Genomic DNA, 21411 nt, shown 5'->3' on the forward strand with positions numbered 1-21411 from the left:
CCCCACATCAACACCCCCGAGTAAGGACATATGGCATGTCCATAAGTTCGCATGATATTGAGGTAGTAATAACAAAGACGTATCGATAGAGCCAACAAAGGTGAATGCAACATGTTCTCGAGGGGCATTACGGGTCCGTCTGGCTTGCTAAATTTCTTGATGAAATCAGAAATGAGAGATCAACGAAAGATGAGCCATGGAAATCCTGGATGCGCATGACCACGACTCTTTGATTATAAAATTCCACAAAGGTGATAGTCCATCCAATGACCACATATCAAGCGAGTAATGGTCACCGGACCAAGATGGTGAAAAAGCAGCTTGGTCGATGGTGACCAAAGACAAAGAAGAGCGCCGATAAGCCCATATCTCCATTGGTGGGATCTATGGAAAGACAAATTTTTAATGACAAGGCTTATTCTATCTTTGCCGCTTTCCAATGCTTGCCATTTTTTGGTTTCATTCTTTCCGTACCACCGAGAAAATTGTTCATCACAGCTAACGGATACAAGTTGAAGCTAGAATTTGGTGTTGCCTATGCAGTAGATGCTATTTCGAGATCGACTAATAGGAAGCATCTCTTTGTAATGACGTGGAAAATGCTCTGGTGAAGATGGATGGTGGGGGTGTTGATTTGAGATGCCGACCAGTGCATCACATGGTGAGCTTATGGGCCGGAATCCATAAAGGATAAAGAAAAAGTACGCCCTTGCCTGCTCGAAATTCCAAAGCTTCTCAAAAGTCAGTTTAGACGAAGGAGAGCTTGAGCATTGGTTGGGGAAAGGAAAGTTAGCCATTATGATGAGCTAAGTGATGAAACTTACTAACGGCTATCGAGTATTTATACTAATCCATTTGGCCGACGAGAAGGCCTGTCTAACTCGGTGACGTGCACATAAATGAAGGCGCCATGCTCGGGATCCATTATCAAAATTGGTTATAAAAATGATCGTGGCACACGTAGAACACTCAAGAAAGATAAAGATATTTTATCAAAGAGAAGATTTATCCGACGTAAAAGTCGTGAATCCCTTCGCTGGAGCAAAAATATAGTTGGGATTCTAATCTACTCATCCTCTGAAGCACATGCGCCTTTATTTTGGTGGCGTTCTATTACTTGAGCTTCACTGATCATGATGTGGCTCATGTTGTTTCAAACTCTTCAAGACACCGACATGGTGACGCTAGCTTCTTGTTCAATTTCCGCTCAAGGACGAAGCATCACCTCCACGCCTTTTAACAAGCCCCCTTCGAGGATTTCCGTAAGACGCCTTTCCTCCTCGACAAGGACACTTATTTCATCCAATAGTCCAAAGAGAGACTCACGACGAGTGCTTTTACTGCTTCTACTTCAGCCTTTCTTCACAATATCACTGCCTCTTCATGTATTTCCCTGGCAATAGACGCCTAGGGGCAAGGCCCAAGAGTTGTTGATACTTACAGATAGCCGAAACTCCGGGAGAAACCTCTTAGTCGTTTCTCTTCGAAAGTCAAGGAAGAATAGACACAACTTCTACGTATCAGCCCCTAGAAGCTCAATGAGGAGTTTGAATTGCTCAAAGGCATCGCAGATCATACGACATCCTCGCAAATCCTCCTATAGAGAAGTCTGTAAAGCACATTGCCAACTCCATCTTCTTCTTTGACAATGGCCGAGGTGAGATTGACTATTAATGAGGCGATAAATCATATGGATTAAATGCCAAAATAAACCCAGTCTTTGCTTATAGCGTGTATTGCCTGCCCTGAGAAGTTGTAGTGCCGCACCCCATGATCGTGAGTTGGAGAGAGCAGATTGCCGCGATGGGTGCTTCCTCGCAGCAGCTAGTAGTGGAAAGCGTGGTCACTTAAACACCGGAGTAGATGTCACGGAGAGACTGTAGGAAGGATTAACCACAAGCTGGTAACGGAATGCAGTGGTCTGCTGGAACTGGTCACTTGTCGACTTTAATTACGGCGTCAGAAGATCATATTGATATCTCAAAGATTTCAAGATTAGAATTGGAGACAAGGTAATATTTGGAAAGACATATACCAAATTTTAGGTATGAATGTCTCCACGTCCAACCACATATTAAGAGCTACCAAGGTCCTTGCAAAGGGAACTGGAAGACTTGGAGTGTAATGGAAACAATAGCTGAAAGAAAAAGAAGATCAAAATAAATCAAGTAAACAATACTGTTAACAAACTTTACAACAACAAAAGCATACCAAGAGTCATAAGAGTAGATGAACCAAATAGAAAAGAGCCGTACTGGGATGCTATCGAATCAAAGTAACAATGTTGCTGGAGGTACCAAGGAAGTAGCTGTGGGTCATGCAAAGTGTTAAAAATGCATCACTGGATGAACTCAGAGATTGGGATAACTGCCTCGACGGAGTAAAGATCCAATAGATGCCTAGGATGGTACGGTAGTCTAATAGAAACTAGATGTTATCCCTTGGATTTTTATCCAGAAGCAAATAGCTCAAGGAATAATATTTCCCATGCGACCGACTTCTAGCAGCATTTGCCCGAGTGAGATAAATGCTGGATTCTTCCTGGGAGAAAGATGCAGAGAAGATCTTTCTCCTTTCCCTTTCAATAATGGTACAATCTCTTCCAATATGTCTTCTTCATTTATCCCAGAGACAAAAGGAGCAAGACCTTATGGGCAACCAACTAACACAAAAAAGGACAGAATGGGATAACACGCAGAAACATGCGTAGAGATTTACCATCGCAGATTTTCTCAGGAAGATTTCAACATCCTCTCCAGGACAGTCTTCTTCTATTTCGAATTGAAGAGATGAAAGGTTAGAAGATGCAATTCGTAGTGAAATTGAATGGGGACATAGAGTGACGATGTCCATACCGTGAGCAATCGGTTTCAGAGAACCACTCCGCTTCTAAGCACGACCAATCGCAACCGGGAGTGCCTCCTCTTCGTGCACTCTCTAACTTAAAGGAATACCAAATGCCAAGTCTACCATTCACAAGGTGTCCCGGATTTGGCTCAAAACATTAGAGAGGTCCGTACTATAATGGGTACGCATTGTGTTGGCAATTTTAATACAACGAGAGAAGTCAATTCTAAATTCGAGAGAATATTCATTTTCTTCTTCGTTCCTTCCGAGAAGCCCATCGAAAAAGGAATGGGCAATGGAATTGCTGCTGCTGAGTCCAAATTGCCTAGCACAATATTGTGGAGAATATATCTCAAACCTCAGATAGAATCGACCCTTCAATGAAGTCCATATGGGAAGATCTACTCCGCAGACAGAAAGCACAAGTCTAGAAGCCTATACGGAGTTGAATCGAAATGGATTCAAACAAATAATCAAATTCTCAATAGCCATATTTAAAGAAAATATCTAAGGCTATGATTCAAGTTCAAGAAGAATCAAGATAAAAGATAAAAGGAGGCGCTAAAGAAAAAATATGTCGAGGAGAACGACTTAGCAATCGATGTAAATTTTGCAAAAAGGTAAAGGTATAAGTTGTTTATACCCTTCACAGATAAATAGGGAAGATGACGAGTGTTTTTACCAAAAAAGAGAAGGGAAATACAAAGCCACCCATGCTTCAAAGTATCCAAAAGCGCCTGAAATGGTTCCGTAACTCCCCAAACTTCATTGCTCAAGAGGCATGGGCAAAGCTCTATACAAAACTCGCAAGAACAAGAGGTGGCCAAGGCAAGACGTTGTCCCGTGGCTAGTGGGCCGTCCGCAATTTGCAAATAGTCCTTACAAACTTTAAGGGCAAGATCAGAGAACATCATATTTTGATAGCCAAAAGAGCAAGAAAAGAAACGAGGTCATCTTGGAGTAATGTGGACTAAGCTCGATAAAATCGACAAGAAATTGCTATATGCCAAAGCCGCTTTCGTAGATGAAAGGAGGGACAAGACGTGGCAATCCTCAACAAAACACTAACCGACCCGAAGCCCGCTATGGCAAAGACATCGAGCACAGTGTGATGGGACATGTGGCTCCGAAGGGAAAAGAAACAATTAGTTTGACGAGGATCGTAAAGTGATGGCGGGATTCCAATAATCCACGCTCTAGGTCATAAGATGACATACTGAATCTCTCAAGAGCGATGTCGATTTCAGCAGCTTGTCCATAAAAGTCGAGTTTCTTTGGTCAGCCTTCAAATTTCGAATAAACCATTTGTGAATATCCTCTTCGTAAGAAGGGAAACTTCAAATCGAGAAGACCTTGTGACTCACATCCGCAATAGAAGAATGCTGCAAGAGCCAAGGTCCACCTGTGTTTATACAAAGAAGTGAATTGGAGATTCACAGTATATTGGAGATGGTCCAAGAAACCGGGACCCGCAGAGAAACAAGTGTATTCACCATCGATGCTCTTTTAGTAAATGAAAGAAGCAATTGCTAAGATGTGGATCAAGCCTTTAAACTTATCAAAAGTCGCGATGTAATCGGGATGAATATTCGACTTTTTCGACTCCATGAGAAGCGATCGAAAAGGTTCAAGAAAGGATTTTTTTAGGGTTGAAAGAAGAAGATAATGTTGGAACAAGGTGTTTATAAGAATAAAAGATGAAGAGTGACTGCATTGGAAAGCCAAAACTTTTCGAGGAAGATACGAGGTGATGTGTCTAATGGGTATTGGATGAGGAATTCGTAAAGACTGTTCTACAAAGCACATCAAACGACGCGTAAAAGGCATGATCACGCCTAGGGATTGTGACACTGTACAAGGTACACATTTAAAAGAGATAAATTCAAATTTATCTCTTGTAAAAGGGGGTATATGTTGACACCAAAATTACCCTGGTGGGAATAGGCCATCTAAACAAGTTACGTATGATGTAAAGCACGCCCACATGGCAAAAATATGAGAAAGGCTGACAAATCGTGCCCAGGCAATGTTTAACAGACACGCTAAAGGTGTTGACAAGTTTAAAGTCACGAGCTCGCACGTGATGTCAACAAATCTGTGCTCGTACGTGACGCCTACGGAATCCCGGTATCAATGAAAGCTTTACACGTGGCGCTTACAAAGTTCAAAATCGCGAGTTTTGCGTGAAATCAAGGGCAATACTTAAATGAAAATTCATTTACACGTGTCAAAAAGGTAAAGATAATGAATCGTGGGCATCAAGAATGACAAGAGATAAAGTGACACGGGGAAGGAAATTGGTTACTACGTTGATGCCCAAGGAGCGAAGCAATATCGACAAGTCAGAAATGCTTAAAGCACGAAACGAAGGGAAGTGGAAAACGACTTTCAAGGAATGTCGTCAAGCTGCTCTATAAATACTCAAGGACTTTCAACGTAGCGAAAAACCATTCTTCAACAACACAATGCATCCTTTTTATTTAGCCTTTATCTTTAAGCACATTAGAGTAGTATTAGTCATAATCTTCAGATTCTGTGGTCAGAGATTCAATTTCCCGACGAGGGTCTTTATCAAGTGTTCAGCATTGTTGATTAAATTCCAAGCGTTGAGCCACTAGCTCTAAGTCGCCGACACCCGGCTACTGCGGTTTGGAGTATAGTCATGGATTAGATTCCAGCCGTGATATTCATTCAAGTCGCTAGCCATTGATTAAATTCTGACGCATTTGAAGTTGTGGCCGCCGACAAATTCCGCATAGCTTAATTTCAACATTTGCAAGTTGTCGCTTTCATGGCTCAGACACGAGTTCGATACATCATACTGTTAGGGTGTAAGATCTACACGGACACAAACGATTTCGACATTCTCTCGTCCAAGCTTGACTCAAGACCCTGCCTTCTCTAATAAAATTCAAACGCAGCGTTCCGGGTGAAAGATTTTTCGACGGAGTGACAAACCGGGCGAAACACCACCGATTAATCAAGTTGGCATAATTGGCCTTTGATTGATCGTGGGAGCCAAAGGAGCGGCTCCGTTAACATCAACATCCGTCATTGATATTAGTGCGAGCAATGATTGTTTCTCGCGCACTGGTATTCAACAATTTGCATGGTGTAATAAGTTCCGAGTGAAGTACCACGAGTTAAACCTTACTGATGCGAATACGACGCTTTTCGAAAACGATCTTCTTTTAGCATGATATTCATATCGATAGTAGCCGATAAATCATTCATCGTGTACAGAAAGTTTCGGCTGTTTTTACGAGAAATTTCTACCCGAACTTGAAAAAAAAGGCCAGAATTGCGGAGACTTATATTATAATCTTATGGACCATTAAAATGTTTAAAAAATGAGCTTTCCGATGACATATTATTAACTTTTTTGAAGGTCCGCAGAACATTTTGTAAATTCTATAAGTTTGGGCCAAATCTATAAGTGAAGAATAAGATGCCGGCATAAGCAGCCTCAGCGTAGGTGGCAATACGCGTGCCACCACGGGTAATGACATCGTGAGACATGGGATAGGATCAACATGTAAGCGTGACATGGGCTAATCGCATGATCACATCACACGTGTGGCGACAAATGCTGCTCCAGTGGCTAAATGGCTTGCTCGCATGTGCGCGCATGTTGTCAACCACGTGGGGCGCATGGGGCCTAGTCCTGGACATCGTTTTGGTCTCCAGAAATTCTTGTCATGATTTATATTAATTTGTGGATTACTTTATTTTCATATAGTTGTTTATGAAAATTAAATAGATTCTATGTCTTTTAAAGTTGAATGATCAGAATAATATGTACAGATTGAAGTACATGTACTTTTCATTTCTTTTTCTATACTTTACTTGATACAAATGATAGAAGATATTGGTGATGTGATAAATTAAATTTACCTGCAATCCACGAAGCTTGTTGGGGAGCCAGACAAGAAATTTTAGTTTACACCGACTATTTAGTCTATTTGCTTTTGAGATTTCGAGTAAATCATAGAGTAAGGCACGACTAAAATTTAACAGTTTAGGTTAATAATCACTCAAAACATTAATTGGGCCGGACCTACTTAGTGACAACGACTAGAATTCACTGAGACCATCATGTCCCTAATCTTTATGCTATGATTTATCTTGTATTTTTATACGTTGCTGACCAAGACATCTCGTATCGGTTGATAATGTTGAGTTTGATTGATTTTTTTATGAAATAATTGGGTTGTGATTTTGGATCTTCAATTTAAATAACTGACGCCTTTCAATTTTCCTAATAAAATATGCGTATGACAATAAAATTCCATATTCACTTTACTATTCCATGTCATTTGTTAAAAGTTCATTGTTATCATAATGATTACTTGCGTTGGTTATCAAGCAGTGAACGAAAATTTTAAAATCGGAATATCGGATTATATCAAATAGATTTGACTTATATGTTTCGGCAGTGGTGTGTTCCGACACTTAACCTTCACATACTTTAAATTTTTTAGTGCTCAAAACTCAGTGTCAACAAACAGTTCCTAAATAAACTATAACCTAAAACGTAAAAAAAGTAAAAGTTACTTCAAATTAGCTAGATTATAACTATAATAAAATTCCAAAATGCCCGCAACTCAAGAATGCCCTCTACATCAAATGGGCAAATTTATATATCGAAATCATATTCAATGAGTATATTTTATCTGAATAGTTAACGGCACCGTTTAATGAGACTTTTTTTTTCTCGTTTTGGCCGTCCACTCTTTGACGAGTTTAAGAAAATGTCTGGATAGGCTCTAATTTGACATTTCTTTAATGGTACTTTTATAAAATAGGGGTGCGTTTGCTTAATCATTAATTTAGCTCAAATCGATTCTACTTGCAGAAATGATTCTTCTTTTTATTCCGTGCCTAACAATTTCTAAATATTTGAAGGCGTTTAGTAGCGGCCCAAAATTTCTATTTTTGAAATAGAAAAAGAACAAAAATATGTTTGGTAACTGCATAAATTTTTTTTTATTAATAATATTTTGAATTTGTTTTTCTTCCCCTTCCTCTTCCTTGGTCATGGCTAGGTCGCCGGTGCTAGCGATCGGCCACAAGCTAGCCGGCACCGGCAAGGTTAGCTAGCTGGCGAGCGCGGTCGCCCATTCCCACGGGGGGCGCCATATCCGGGAGGGCGGGCGGCGAGGTCATCCATGCTGATCCGGTGGAGGCGACTTCACCCAAACAAGGAGGGTCTAGCTCTCGCTGCCCACTGAGAGGCACAACACCCTCCTGGCCTATGGCCACTTGTTGGTGGCCGACGGCCGGCCACAGCCAAGGAAGAAGAAGAAGAAGAAAAAGAAAAAAAATTTCTTTTCTATTTTTATTATGTTTCAAAGCGATTAAGACTTAATTTTTGTAAATTTGTGTACCGGGAAAAAATATTCTGCAACAGTTTACGTTAAAATTGATTATGTGAGCAAAAGAATAAAAATAATTCTTGTTGTCATGCAGTTTTAGCCAAACGCGCCCTAGATATTGCGTGCATAGTGCAACCAACCAGACCAGGCCAATCTCAAGTAGTCGCATTAGGACAAGCAGCCACTTGTCAAAACAAAGATTTATTGTACGCAGAGCGTCCACGTCAGATGACTGTCGCATTGCTTGATGCTGCCCTGGTCTTTATCCACCTCGGCGCATATGCTTGGACCTTCTATAAGACATTGCGGTTGTTTTGTTACCCAACTTGCTGCCTTTAGAAGAAGCATATCAGTCCAACCTTTTAACTTATAAATCTCTCAGAACTTTAGTTCTTCTTTCAATCAAATAAATCTGATGATGAGAAAGATGGAAAACCCATTCCAAACTTGACGTGGCAATCTAAGTGATTGATCTCAACATTTCTCGAGAAAATGTCAATAGGTGTTCTAGGGATACATGTTAAGCATATTTAGTTTAGAATAGTGTATTGTCTAAAACCATGAGTATACGTAACACGAAAACGATCCATGTATTGAGAACTGTAAATTTCATTAAGAGAGAATACAAAAAAAAAAAACTCAAATTTTCATTCAAAGACATAATTGAGTTTTCATTCCATACCGAAAAAGTATACCTCTATTTTTTTAAGTCCATCTTTTAAGCCTGGAGGCAAAATCACACGAGGAATATGCCTAATTACCATCTCTTTGGAAATTTCTCAAGCCCCCAAATCCTCCTCAAACCCTAGTCTTTCCAATAATCATAAGACCTAATTCCCTAAAAAACCCCTAACTTTAGGTTTAGATCCAAATCTATCTCAAACTTTTTATTGTCTCCTAAAAAACCATCAACTTCTAATGAGTTCCCAAATTTACCCCACAGTTAGGTTTCCGTCGAATTTACACGTTAAAGTCCACATGTAATTCCACCTGTCTAACTTTCTTATTCTTTTTTTCATTTTCATTTTCTGTCCCCTCACCCGCGCCCAAGTCCCACATCCATTGACTATTAGAACTCTCTATCTTCTCCCAAAGCAAAGGCTAGCAGAAAAATTTCATTTTCTTCTTCAACATGCGGAGGACCATGAGCCCACAAATCGGACGGTGGTCCGCACCCTGTACGAGGCCCTCCAATTCTGGGACTGCGATGCCATCCACCGCATACTCGCCCCAACCTCAAGTGATGGTTCCATCCCCCAAGCTCTTGATGCGCCTCCTCACCGGCACCTCCACGATGTTGGACGGCACCTTCCTCTTCGTCCCCGACTCCGTCACCTCCTTTGGCTCCACCGTGATCACCGAGGGCTTCGACTCAGACCCGCTCAACGCCTGGACGGTCTCCTCCAATGGGATGGTCACCCAGGTGAGGGAGTACTTCAACACCTCGCTCACCGTCACGCGATTTGGCAACTCCCCACAATCGGATCTGCGATGGCTGAGATCGCCTCGCTGCGTTATTGCCAGTCGCTATGAGAGAGCAGCGCATTTAGTCGGATTGGAAAGTCCATGCCCGGTTTAGTTCTCGCCGGACCTGGCGGCAGCAATGGCCTCGGAGATGTGGTCCTCGTTGATGGGTACAACTTTGTCATTGATCTCGAGGTAGAGGTTTAGGCGATCGGAGTATGGGCTGTCTTGGAGTCGCATGATGGGACGGATTCGCGTGCGAATGCCCTACCTCATGGCAGGTTGATGCTGGCGAAGGACTCGAGGATGCTCAACTTGTCGGAAGACCAGTTGTCGACGATGATGATGCTGGGGGGCTGGATTCCCTCCTCCATGACCAAAAGGTGTGGAAGCTTGTCGAGCAGGGGGGAATCTGGGTGTTGTAGGGGAGAGGGAGAGGGAGAGGGAGAGGGAGAGAGAGCTCATAACACACAGAAGGGATTAATGGGGGACAGAGAGAAAAAGAGTCACAAAGAGCCAGAGTCCTGACAAAAGTGGACTTGGGAGATAGTGAGGAAAGAGAAAAAGTCAAATAAAAAAATAAAGTTTGATACGTGCCACAACAGTGGACTTTAACGGTATACATGGGATGGAAATGTAACAGAGGGCAGATCTGAGAATCTATTGAAAGTTTGTGATTTTTTACGTGATAAAAAAAAACTTTAGAATAAATTTGGGTTTAGACTTAAAATTTAGGATTTTTTAGGAAATTAAGCCATCATTTTAATAGCCTTCCATCGATGTCCTAACTCAGCAACCCCGTCTCCATCCCCGTTTGCCATTGATTGCCATGCCCCACCTTAGCACCAGATTATGTGGGATTTGAGTTGAGTATGGCGAGATCTAGAATTATGCAGATACATGTCGCGATCTTAAGATGGAGAGAGCAAATGGATGCACGATAGAAGATGATGAGTATGTATCCTTGGCAAAATACCATTTTTTTATACCGGTCAACTGAACTGCAATGGTGTAATTGAAACTTAATGTTGAACTACCTATTCTAAAAGAAAGTTAATTACCTGTTATAGAAGTTGTAAAGCCGAGCAATTTGCTAGGCTACCATGCGAGTTCACTAGTTATTTGTCATTGTCATGCAAGTCGCGATGTCGTCAATTTTTTTTGCAACACTCTATCAAAGCGAGTTGGCTGAAAACAAAATCAAAATCTAACTATTTATCGAAAAGTTTAATCGCCAATTTAATAACGAGCATGGGTCTTGGGACATTTTTTTTTGGACGTAAGGGTCTTCTCTTGGGACCTTTTTTTTTGGTCGGGAGGGTCTTCTCTCTTCGGACATTGAACATTCACCATGTGGATAATACAATCACGCGCAATGATTTGTTTGGTGAGATACTTTGCTTGGATTGACGGTGGACGCCATGGTCAACGTTTACCGTAAAGGCGACGACAAACCTTTCCATTCTAGATGCGGAACCGTCGACCAAGTGTATATCTCTCGTCCTTGGCGAGATTCACTGCACTCATCTTTTGCTGCCGAGTCCTATGGCTCCTCCACCGTTCTCGCTCCTCCTCCCCCTCTTGGTCTTCGTCTTCCTCTTCCTCCAATCTTGTCGGCTCTCCATCTCGGCGCTGCCCAGCCTCGCCAAAAGCGCGTCCCTCTCCGTCGAGAACCCCGCCGACGTCCTCGTCTCCCCCTCTGGCGCCTTCTCCGCTGCTTCTTCCCCGTCGGCGAAAATGCCTACGGCTTCGCCGTCTGGTTCAGCGACCCCCCCTGCTCCGGCGACGACTGCACCCCCGTATGGATGGCCAACCGTCAGGCCCCCGTCAACGGCCGACGCTCCACCTTCTCCCTCCTCCGCTCGGGCAACCTCGTCCTCACCGACACCGGCGACGCTGCCCCCGAAGTCTGGTCTTCCGGCACCAGCTCCCCCTCCGCCGCCAAGCTCCGCCTCAACGACACCGGGAACCTCGTCCTCACCGACGACAGCGGCGTCGTCCTGTGGCAGAGCTTCGACTCGCCGACCGACACCCTCCTCCCTCAGCAGCCACTCACCAGAAACACGTTCCTGATCTCCGCTCGGAGCCGGTACAACTGCTCGACCGGGTTCTACAAGCTTTACTTCGACAACGACAATGTCCTCCGCCTTGTCTTCGACGGCCCTTCGATCTCGAGCGTGTACTGGCCCTTCCCGTGGGCCAGCAACTATGAGCAAGGCCGATTCCCCTACAGCAGCAGCCGCATCGCTGTGCTCGACCCGCTCGGCCGCTTCCAGTCCTCCGACAACTACTCGCTCTACACCTCCGACTACGGCGTCGCGGCTATGCAGAGAAGGATGACCCTCAACTTCGATGACAACTTGTGGGTCTACAGCCGCGAGCCGGGCTCGACGAGCTGGGCCGTGACGTGGGAGGCGATCAGCAGCGTCCCCTGCTTCATCCACGGCGTGTGCGGCAACAACAGCCTCTGCAGCTACGACTCGGCCAAGGGCCGGAGCTGCTCCTGCGTGCCTGGGTACGTCCCCAAGGTCCCAGGCGACTGGTCGGCCGGTTGGGTGCCCGATTTCACATTCTCCGATGGGTGCGTGGCCGACGAGATCAGGTTCGTGAAGCTCCTGTACGTCGAATTTGATGGTTACGACTACAACGTCATCTTCAATACCACCCTCGAGAAGTGCCGGCAGACTTGCCTGAGCCTTTGCGACTGCCGAGGATTCCAGTACAGCCGGTGGGGCTCCAACGGCACGTTCAATTGCTTCCCGAAGATCGAGCTCCTGAATGGCCACAACCTGCCCAGCTTCACCGGCGAGTTCTTCCTGAAGGTCCCCAAGAACAAGACCTTCACGGAGGACCAGCTGGTGAAGAGAACTCAGTACACTTGCTCTCCCTCCCCGGAGGTGAAGGTCTTGGACAGGAGCAAAAACGGGGGGATGAGCTTCATGCTCTGGGTCGCTTGTGTGGTCGGAGGGATCGAGATCGTGGTGGTGTTCTTGGTGTGGTTCTTCCTGATTAGGAACCAGCAGGACGTCACTTCTGCGCACCAGACCTACCTGCACGCCTCGACCGGGTTCAAGCGGTTCACCTATGGCGAGCTCAAGAAGGCAACGAGGAATTTCAGCAAGGAGATTGGGAGAGGCGCAGGCGGGATCGTGTACAAGGCCATATTGCCGGATGATCGGGTCGCTGCAGTGAAGGTGCTCAGCAATGCCACAACTGGAGAGGCCGATTTTCTGTCAGAGGCCAGCACGATCGGGAGGGTGAACCACATGAATTTGATCGAGATGTGGCGCCGAGGGAAAGCACGGGCTCTTGGTGTACGAGTTCATGGAACACGGGTCGCTGGCACAGAACTTGTCGTCACCTGAGCTCCATTGGAAGAGGCGATTCGACATCGCGGTGGGTACTGCAAAGGGTCTAGCTTATCTCCACGAGGAGTGCTTGGAGTGGGTTCTGCATTGCGACGTGAAGCCTCAGAACATACTCTTTAGACTCCAATTACCAACCCAAAGTCTGCGGATTTTGGGCTTTCCAAGCCTAATGGACCGAGGGAAGGTGAAGAATTCCGATTTCTCGAGAATAAGAGGAACCCGAGGCTACATGGCTCCCGACTGGGTCTCAAATCTGCCCATCACATCCAAGGTGGACGTCTATAGCTACGGTATTGTCATGTTAGAGATGGTGACGGGAATTAGCCCGACGACGAGTATCCACTCATTGGAGAGCGGAGGGGACGCCAAGCAAGTCCGGCTCATCCCATGGGCGAGGAATAAGATGAAGGAACCGGGGAGGACGGGGTCCCTTCTGGAAGAGGTGGTGGATCCCGCGTTCAAGGGCGATTACGACCCGAAGAAAATGGAGATCTTGATCGAGGTCGCGCTCAAGTGCGTGGAGGACGATAAAAACGCTAGACCCATCATGAGCCAAGTGGTGGAAATGCTCTAAGGCATGAGAATGATGGTTAGATTGCAGTGCGAGTGAAGTGGGATTGATTCAGGTGCCGTTTCTCTGGTCGTTACAGGATGATTGCTTCTTAAAATATTTAAATCTGCAATGGCTTATTTGGCAAATCATCTCGTTGCGTGAATATGGAGTCCAATGTTAAAGTCTTAGCCAAAGTCTGCATTCTTGAAAATAACAGAGATTCTAACCCTGTTTGTTGGCTTTGGTCACAGAGATCTCCAAGCGAAAGCCGGCTCAATACTCTTCTATTTGTCCTCTGAAAGCAATTCATCCCTAGCAATTTGTACTTAGTTTCTGGATTTGAGTTCACATGGATCCAGGTCCATCGTTGCTGTTAACATGGATTTTATAAATGATCAGTTGATTGAGGAATCTGACCTAGTTGAGTCGAATGGTGACAAGTTTTTGCCGATGGTGCAATTGTATATACCATATGTGAACTCGCTCAATAATAAGCTAGAAACTATCGCTTTTTAGGCTGCGTGGTCAATTATGTCCATCTGTTCAAGAGCACATGCATGAACATACCAAGGTGGGGCTTGGAATAAATTTGGATTTTACCTCAGAAGAGCCGTAGGTCTAGTCAATGCTGGCAGCTCTCTCTCTCTCTCTCTCTCTCTCTCTCTCTCTCAAGTTGACATTGTTTGTGATAAAAGAGAGAGGCGATCGGTCGATCTTGGAGAAAGTGACCAGAATGTTGATGGGTTCCCCTATCGGATAAAGTAAATTATAATAGGCTGGGCAACTAAAAAATTTGAGAGCGGCACGGTCCGCAAACAACCGGTGTACGCGATTCTTTTCCGTCAAAGACAAATTGATGTAGAGTCGTCCAAATGCCATCTCAATGATCAATTTGCTCAAAGCTCACGCTTTCTTAACCTTACGAGTTTTGTTTTCGAAAGTACCGTTGGAGTGGTCCGCACAAGTTGACAATCAGCTAAGATGGGTATAACCACAAGAGGATGCTATAGCTATAACAACGTCATCCCTTTAATTTTGTATTCTTCGTCCAAATTCCCTTTGAGCCCTCTTGTTGCTCCTGTCATGGGTAGTTTCGCAGCACACGAATAAATCGAGTAAAAAGAACGTTAAAATAACCTGACACTCAAATTTACGCGCTTCGACGACGTGGCTGATTTACGCCCACGGGAGAGTCAAGGAACGGTTCCACTATGCATCAAACGATACAATCCGAGACATAACCACACTCGGACCACTCAAACACTCTCAGTCATTTCTCCTAAACCTCAATTACACCTAATAACTCACAGAAGGCTTAAATTCCATAATTCCTCACGAACACCCTTAATCTCACAAAGAATCATATACACAAATCTTATCACGCATTTACGCTGAACACTAATTCTTCTTAGATGTAATTCACGAACGAGAATCCATGGAAACACCCACCACCAAGCACTTACAAATGCGGCGCTTCCTCCTTCATGCACAATAACAGTGCTTCTTGTTCATTTGCACGGCACACCAAGCACTCTCATTAGGGCGCTTCAAGACTGCATCTGCGAGGACGTTACTTGCAATATATATTCCGCAGCAAAAGAACACACGGTGGCAGACTCAATGTGGAGAAGATTTTCCACGATTCGATCAACAAGTCCAAGTTTGGACTTTACTATTTCGTCTTTCTTTGGCAGACTTCAAGTAGGATTTTATTTCCTTTCTTTGACACAATTGGCCACAAGTCCACGATTTGCTTTCTTTTATAGTCAAAGTCCAACGTCCATTGGACTCCAAAGTGGACATAAAATCACTTACAACTAGTAAACGAAAATTGCCATATACTGAAATGCACGATTCGAACTTCAATAGGAAATCCAAATTTCCAATATTCATACCTCCACAAATAACGATTAATCTTGGGTTGAATTTGTCTATTGAATTCAAACTCGAAACATATTTTAGCAAATCTCGCTTGGCTCGACGGCGGAGCTAAGTCACAATCGACATTTGGAAGTTCGTATTCTTCTCGCGGCGTGGGCTCAACCGCCATAAAAGTCTTCAAGCTAGCCTTGCTTGAACTTTGTTATAACCGTGGACCTCTTCAGAACACCAACTCCATGTACACTTTGCAATCACTCTACAAAAATTTTTTCAACACAACCTCCTCAACATAAATAAAGCAATCTTATCGTTGCGTATGTATCATCAAGAGATGAATACGCATCATTTATTAGCAATTACAACAACTATTGGCTCTCTGAGGCTCCACCTACGCTATGAGCACCATCTTTGTCGAGCTACTCCGCTACTATTAGCTACCTCTGTGGAGTTTAAGGTTGTAACTCCATACTAGTAAACAATTCGAGATCAGTACCTCATGCTTATAATCACTCCTAGTCGAAATCTTTGAGACTCGTCAAATGTAACTTCTCCGTTGACAACATGTGAATTTAATTCTGGGTACCACAACTCATAGCCCCGCTCACCTTGTGCATAACCTAATGAAATGCACTTTCTTGCCCTTCCATCGAGTTTATCATCACTAACTCGAACATAACGGGCAACCAAATATTCTAATAACAAAATAATCAGCAACGTTACCTTACCATACTTCTTGAGTCCGACATCCAATTGCAATCGATGGGGATCTATTCTTCGGGTAGCTCACCGTATTAAGCGCATCCACCAGGAATTTCCTAGTCATATCGGCACTAGAGAGCAATTTATTGACCGTCTCTAGTAATGTTCTGCTCATCAATTCTGCAATATGTTGTGGTTAATTAGCACTAGTGCGGTATTTCACTATGCTTTCCTTCATGCAGAATTCATTTAACAGCTCAAGCAAAACTCCATGCTACTGCTGGGATTCGTACATGCTTGATCGTTTTACCAATCTCCTTTCCGATCAAAGCTCTCAACTGCCTGATCCTAACAACAGTATCAAACTTGTGCCTAAGCACAAACATCCATGTCTTCCTCGAGTAGTCATCAACAACTGTTAGTATAAAATCCGGCACTTTTCGTTGAAGGAAACCGCGACAACCTACAAACATCCAAGTGAATTAGTCCCCGCAATATCCGTGATTTCTCTAACAATCGTACCGAACTCCACTTTCCGCCGTTGATCTAAATCACAACACCTGCATACATTCAGTTCATTAGCCACATAACCACATAGTAAATTTCTTTCACTTAGAAGCTTCAGGCTTTTCTCGTTAATGTACCCCAAACGCATATGTCACAATTAGGACTCTCGAACATATGCATTCGACGTCTCGGAGGCGAATTCCATCACTTTCTCACCTTAAAATTCATACATGCCATTATACTTGATTCCTTTCATTATCACTAAGGCACCTCAAATAATTTTCAGAATTCAACATTCCAAAGTATACCGACACCTAGTTGAATCTAGCGCACTCAAAAATCAGATCTTTCTTTAACTCTGGAACATGCCTCACTTGGGTCAATGTCCACGATACCATCATGCATTCGATTCTAACACATCACCAACACCAATAACATCGCATTCAGAATTGTTCCCCAGCGCACTTTATTACTATCCGGTGCATTGATAAGTAGCAAATAAACCGGTTCTATTTGGTGTAGCATGAAAAGAACAATCATAATCCATAATCCATCCGTAAGCGATGGATTATTAGTAATGAGACAAGATAAAAGCAGCATTATCGTTGATTACCATCAGCTATATTTATGATACCATCTGCAAACTCAACTCTAATTCTCTAACCTTTTCAATCTTCAACTTAAGGCAATCCCTTTTAAGATGCTCCCTCTTGCCACAACTCCAACGGACAACACCAATCTTAGTACTAGGCGAGCTTCGTCTATTCATGTTTATATACTATACGCTAACACAGTACCAATTATTCCTCTATTTCCATCTACTAAAGCGGTAGATACATGTTCACCAGATTTTCTTCTATGAATGTCCTCACTCGAATTAAATCTCGAACACCATCAAATGTCAAACTTGTTGACCTAGAGGAATTACTAACGGCGATAATAGTAGTATTCTAACTATCAAGCAATGACGATAATAGAATCAAAGTACGTACCTCGTCTTCAAAGTCAATATCAATTTAACTCAATTGACTAACGATCACGTTGACTTCATTAATATGATCGATGGCCGAAACGCACATTCGCTTATCTTCAAGTTAAACCAGGCGTTGCATCAAGTAGACTTTATTGATCACAAAGGGCTTCTCGTACATGTCAATAGGACTTTCATCAAACCCCTTGAGTGGTTTTCTCATTCACGATGTTAAACGCAACGTTACGACACTTGTCGACGGATAATACCCAAAGCTCGTCTATCAGACAATTCCCAATCGGCTTGTTTCATCATCTACGGCTTTTCCCCAGACGGGGGCAAGTGCAATTTCATCTGATAGATGATCCCTCAATTTGCATTTTCAGGAAACCAAAATCCTTCCTATCAAAATCTATCAATTCTCACTTTTCCTTCTTCTATTGCCATCGATTCATTTCAACTCGTAAGCCAGGCTCGTACCAATTATTGTAGGCCGTCGATCGAACAATAAAATTGACAGAACAAAGAAAATAAATCGGACACCAAATTTCGTGATTCGGTCATAGTGAACTACGCCCACAAGGAGAGCGGCAACGAATTCACTATAAATTAAGAGATCTGACGGAGATTACGGTAGCATTCGAGTCAATCAAACACTCCGGTGTTTCCCAAGCCTCAATTACGCTGCGATAATTCATGAGTATTTGGCTCCATAATTCATTATGAAATAATTTCTCAATCTGCGAATAAATTATACACAAATCTTTATCACAAGATTTACGCTTGAACACTAATTCTTGTTGGATGTAATTCGCGAGCGAGAATCCACGAAAACACCCACTGCCAAGCACTCCCCGAATGCAGCTTTCTTCTTCGTGCACAATAACAGTGCTTCTTGTTCACTTGCACGGCACACCAAGCACTCGCATTAGGACTCTTCAAGACTGCATCCGTCACAACGTTCTCCGCAATATATATTCCGCAGCAAAAAGAACACAGAGTGGCCGACTCAATGTGAGAAGATATTCCACGGTTCGGTCAACAAGTCCAAGTTTGGACTTTCCTATTTTGTCTTTCTTTGGCAGACTTCAAGTGGGATTTTATTTCCTTTCTCTGACACAATTGGCCACAAGTCCACGGTTTGCTTTCTTTTATAGTCAAAGTCCAACGTCCATTCGACTCCAAAGTGGAAATAAAATCACTTACAACTAGTAAACGAAAATTGCCATATACTACATGCACGATTCCGAACTTGCATAGAAAATCCAAATTTCAGAATATTCGTACATCTAAATAATGATTAATCTCGGGTTGAGTTTTTCTGTTGATTATTTCAAAACGTATTTTAACGGTTTCTCTAATTTCCCGGTCCTTGCACTTCATTTCTCAAGCAATTTATATTTTCTGTCGTTTAGATCTAATTAGAAAAATCTTTTTCAAACTTTGCTCTAGGGAGCTGGCACTTCGTTATCCACGCACTTACAACTTGATCAATATTCGAAAAACTTGCTTTATGGAGAGCCGATGACTTTGTGGTCGAGCTAGAACCATAAACCAAACTTTTGTTTATTTTCTAATCGCCTGTTTGTCAAATTTTCTTGAGGTCCAGTCAGCACCAACCAGTACAAAAGACATAACATTATTCCTCGCGGGCAACATTTTCCTCCATCGCTTGCTTTTTCTACAGAAGGAAGCAAGTTGTATAAACAAAGATCGAGCGGTGATCGGTACATAGGGCAGTACAGAGTTGGTAGACAAATCACGCGAGAAACAAGATGAAAACAGCTAGAGGACATACCACTAAGGTACAAAAGTCCGGGGAAGCATGTTTGGAGAAAACTCAATCAATCTTTGCCAGTAATTCCCTTCAATCAAGTCAAGAGGCTCGATTGGGGCGTTAACTGAGATGCAACGATGAGCTTAGATATAAAATCCAATGCCTTAGCTCATAGTAGACCGTTGGGAAGTGCCTGAAATGCAGAACCCCATTGTCGTCCGTATCATTCGCTAAACCCAGGGATTCGTCTGCCACGGGCCTCCGGTCACTCCTCCACCTGCCTTTCCGGCTCGCCATCGTCCAATACATCGGTATTACAGCTTGAACCACGCAAAGAGGGGTTCGACCCATTGATTATAGCAGGATCTCCACTATAATCTTTCGGGGATAAACTTAGTCCATTAATTATTTAGGGATGCTAAAAGTTGTACACTTCTCAAATTTTGCATGTCATATTATACCCTTCATTTTGCAATGTTCTGGACATCCTTTGTCTATCTGCAAAATTCCATCGACTCTCATTTTTGGGGATGGATATCAACGAGCCACGAGAACTCAATGCCAATTGTATATCAAAAGTCAATGGTGCGCCAAAAAATGCCCGAAATAGAGAAGGCGTGAACAATATATAAGCCAGGATTCTTCTCCTAAGATAAGGCCTAAAAGCTGCATGAAACCTCGTAAGATGCTCCCGATGCTCACGATCATTCCTCAATGAAGCAGTCACTCCTATTTTCCGTTTTATTTGATCATTCAAAAACGTTGGAAATGCGTGACCAAAATAAATTCACTAGAGAACAACCTCCCTCTCAAAGTTGTGCAGGAACATTAGCAATCATGCATTCACGCGCTTTGCACATGGCCTCCAATGGCTCTCCTCTTAGGCAGCTCATGAGTCCCGTCTCCTCCAACAGGTCCACCTGGCTCCTCATAAACTCGTTTCCCCCTCGAAGCACTGAATGAGGGCTGCCAGAGCCAAACTTACCACTCTGCTGGCAAGGCCAACACCAGGACAACTCCTCCTCCCCATCCCAAGCGGGAGCAACAGATACGAATGATCACCTTCCAATCCCTCTCCACACCTCTCTGGTTTAAAACTTGTGGGATCATCCCACATGTTTGGGCCTCTCTTAATTGCCCGCATTCCCCGAGGACCATGGTGTGCCTTGAAGGCACGTCGAACCCGCCGACCGTGCAATCCTCGGTGGATTCATGAGGCACTAGGAGTGGCACCGGCGGAAGCAATCAGACACCTCATTGATGAAGTTTTCAAGGCAAGGCAGCTTGTGGGTATCTGCTTCATCAGCTAGATGTCTCGGCCAACGACGTCGTCTAGTTCTACTTGAGCTTTCTTCATGACGTCCAGACGGTTCAGTGGGAAAGGACATAGCCCATTCTATTGTCACCGCAATTGTGTGAGCCTGCACTTAACATTGTCTGCCACAAATTGTGTACGTAATTAACTAAGTGTATGCTCAGTTGTTTCAAAAAATGACGAAACTTGTTTTTGAAATTGAAGAACAATCAGTTCCAGAAGTCATAAGGAGGCAAATGCTAAGGAAAAGATTCAGTTTAAGTCAGTATCAATAATTGGCCCTTCTTATGAAGTCTTGCTCATGTGAAGTTGCAAACTTTGTCTGTTTCATGCACATCCCGTGGACATAGAAGTGTTTCGACTAGCTAGTGCCTGTCCTCCACGAGTTTTTCCTGATCAAATCATTTAACTTGCATTAATTTCCTAGTTGAGTCTATCAATCCCCAATTTCGATCAATTAGAGCTAATGTTAATCTCTGCCAGAGTATGGCACAGGCCTACATCTTCCTTCTATGGACAAGCCACAGTTGAAAATGAAACCAAACCAAATACAAAATAAATACCTAAAAGTGAGGTTCAAAGAAAATATATATGTTATAAGTATGTAGCAAGTTTATTTCTTAATCCAAATTTTTTTTTGCCTCCTAACGGCATG

The 21411-nt window shown here is 43.4% G+C and overlaps 2 pseudogenes; both read left to right on the plus strand.

Annotated features, from left to right (window-relative positions):
• Window positions 1-9276: 9276 nt before the first annotated feature.
• Window positions 9277-10179, plus strand: LOC130139748 (senescence associated gene 20-like; annotated as a pseudogene).
• Window positions 10180-11122: 943 nt separating this feature from the next.
• Window positions 11123-13628, plus strand: LOC130139730 (putative receptor protein kinase ZmPK1; annotated as a pseudogene).
• Window positions 13629-21411: the final 7783 nt, after the last annotated feature.

This window comes from Syzygium oleosum, unplaced genomic scaffold (assembly GCF_021117445.2).
Source record: "Syzygium oleosum isolate NSW1041296 unplaced genomic scaffold, Sole_v2.1 Sole_v2.13, whole genome shotgun sequence".
NCBI classification, from domain to species: Eukaryota; Viridiplantae; Streptophyta; class Magnoliopsida; order Myrtales; family Myrtaceae; genus Syzygium; species Syzygium oleosum.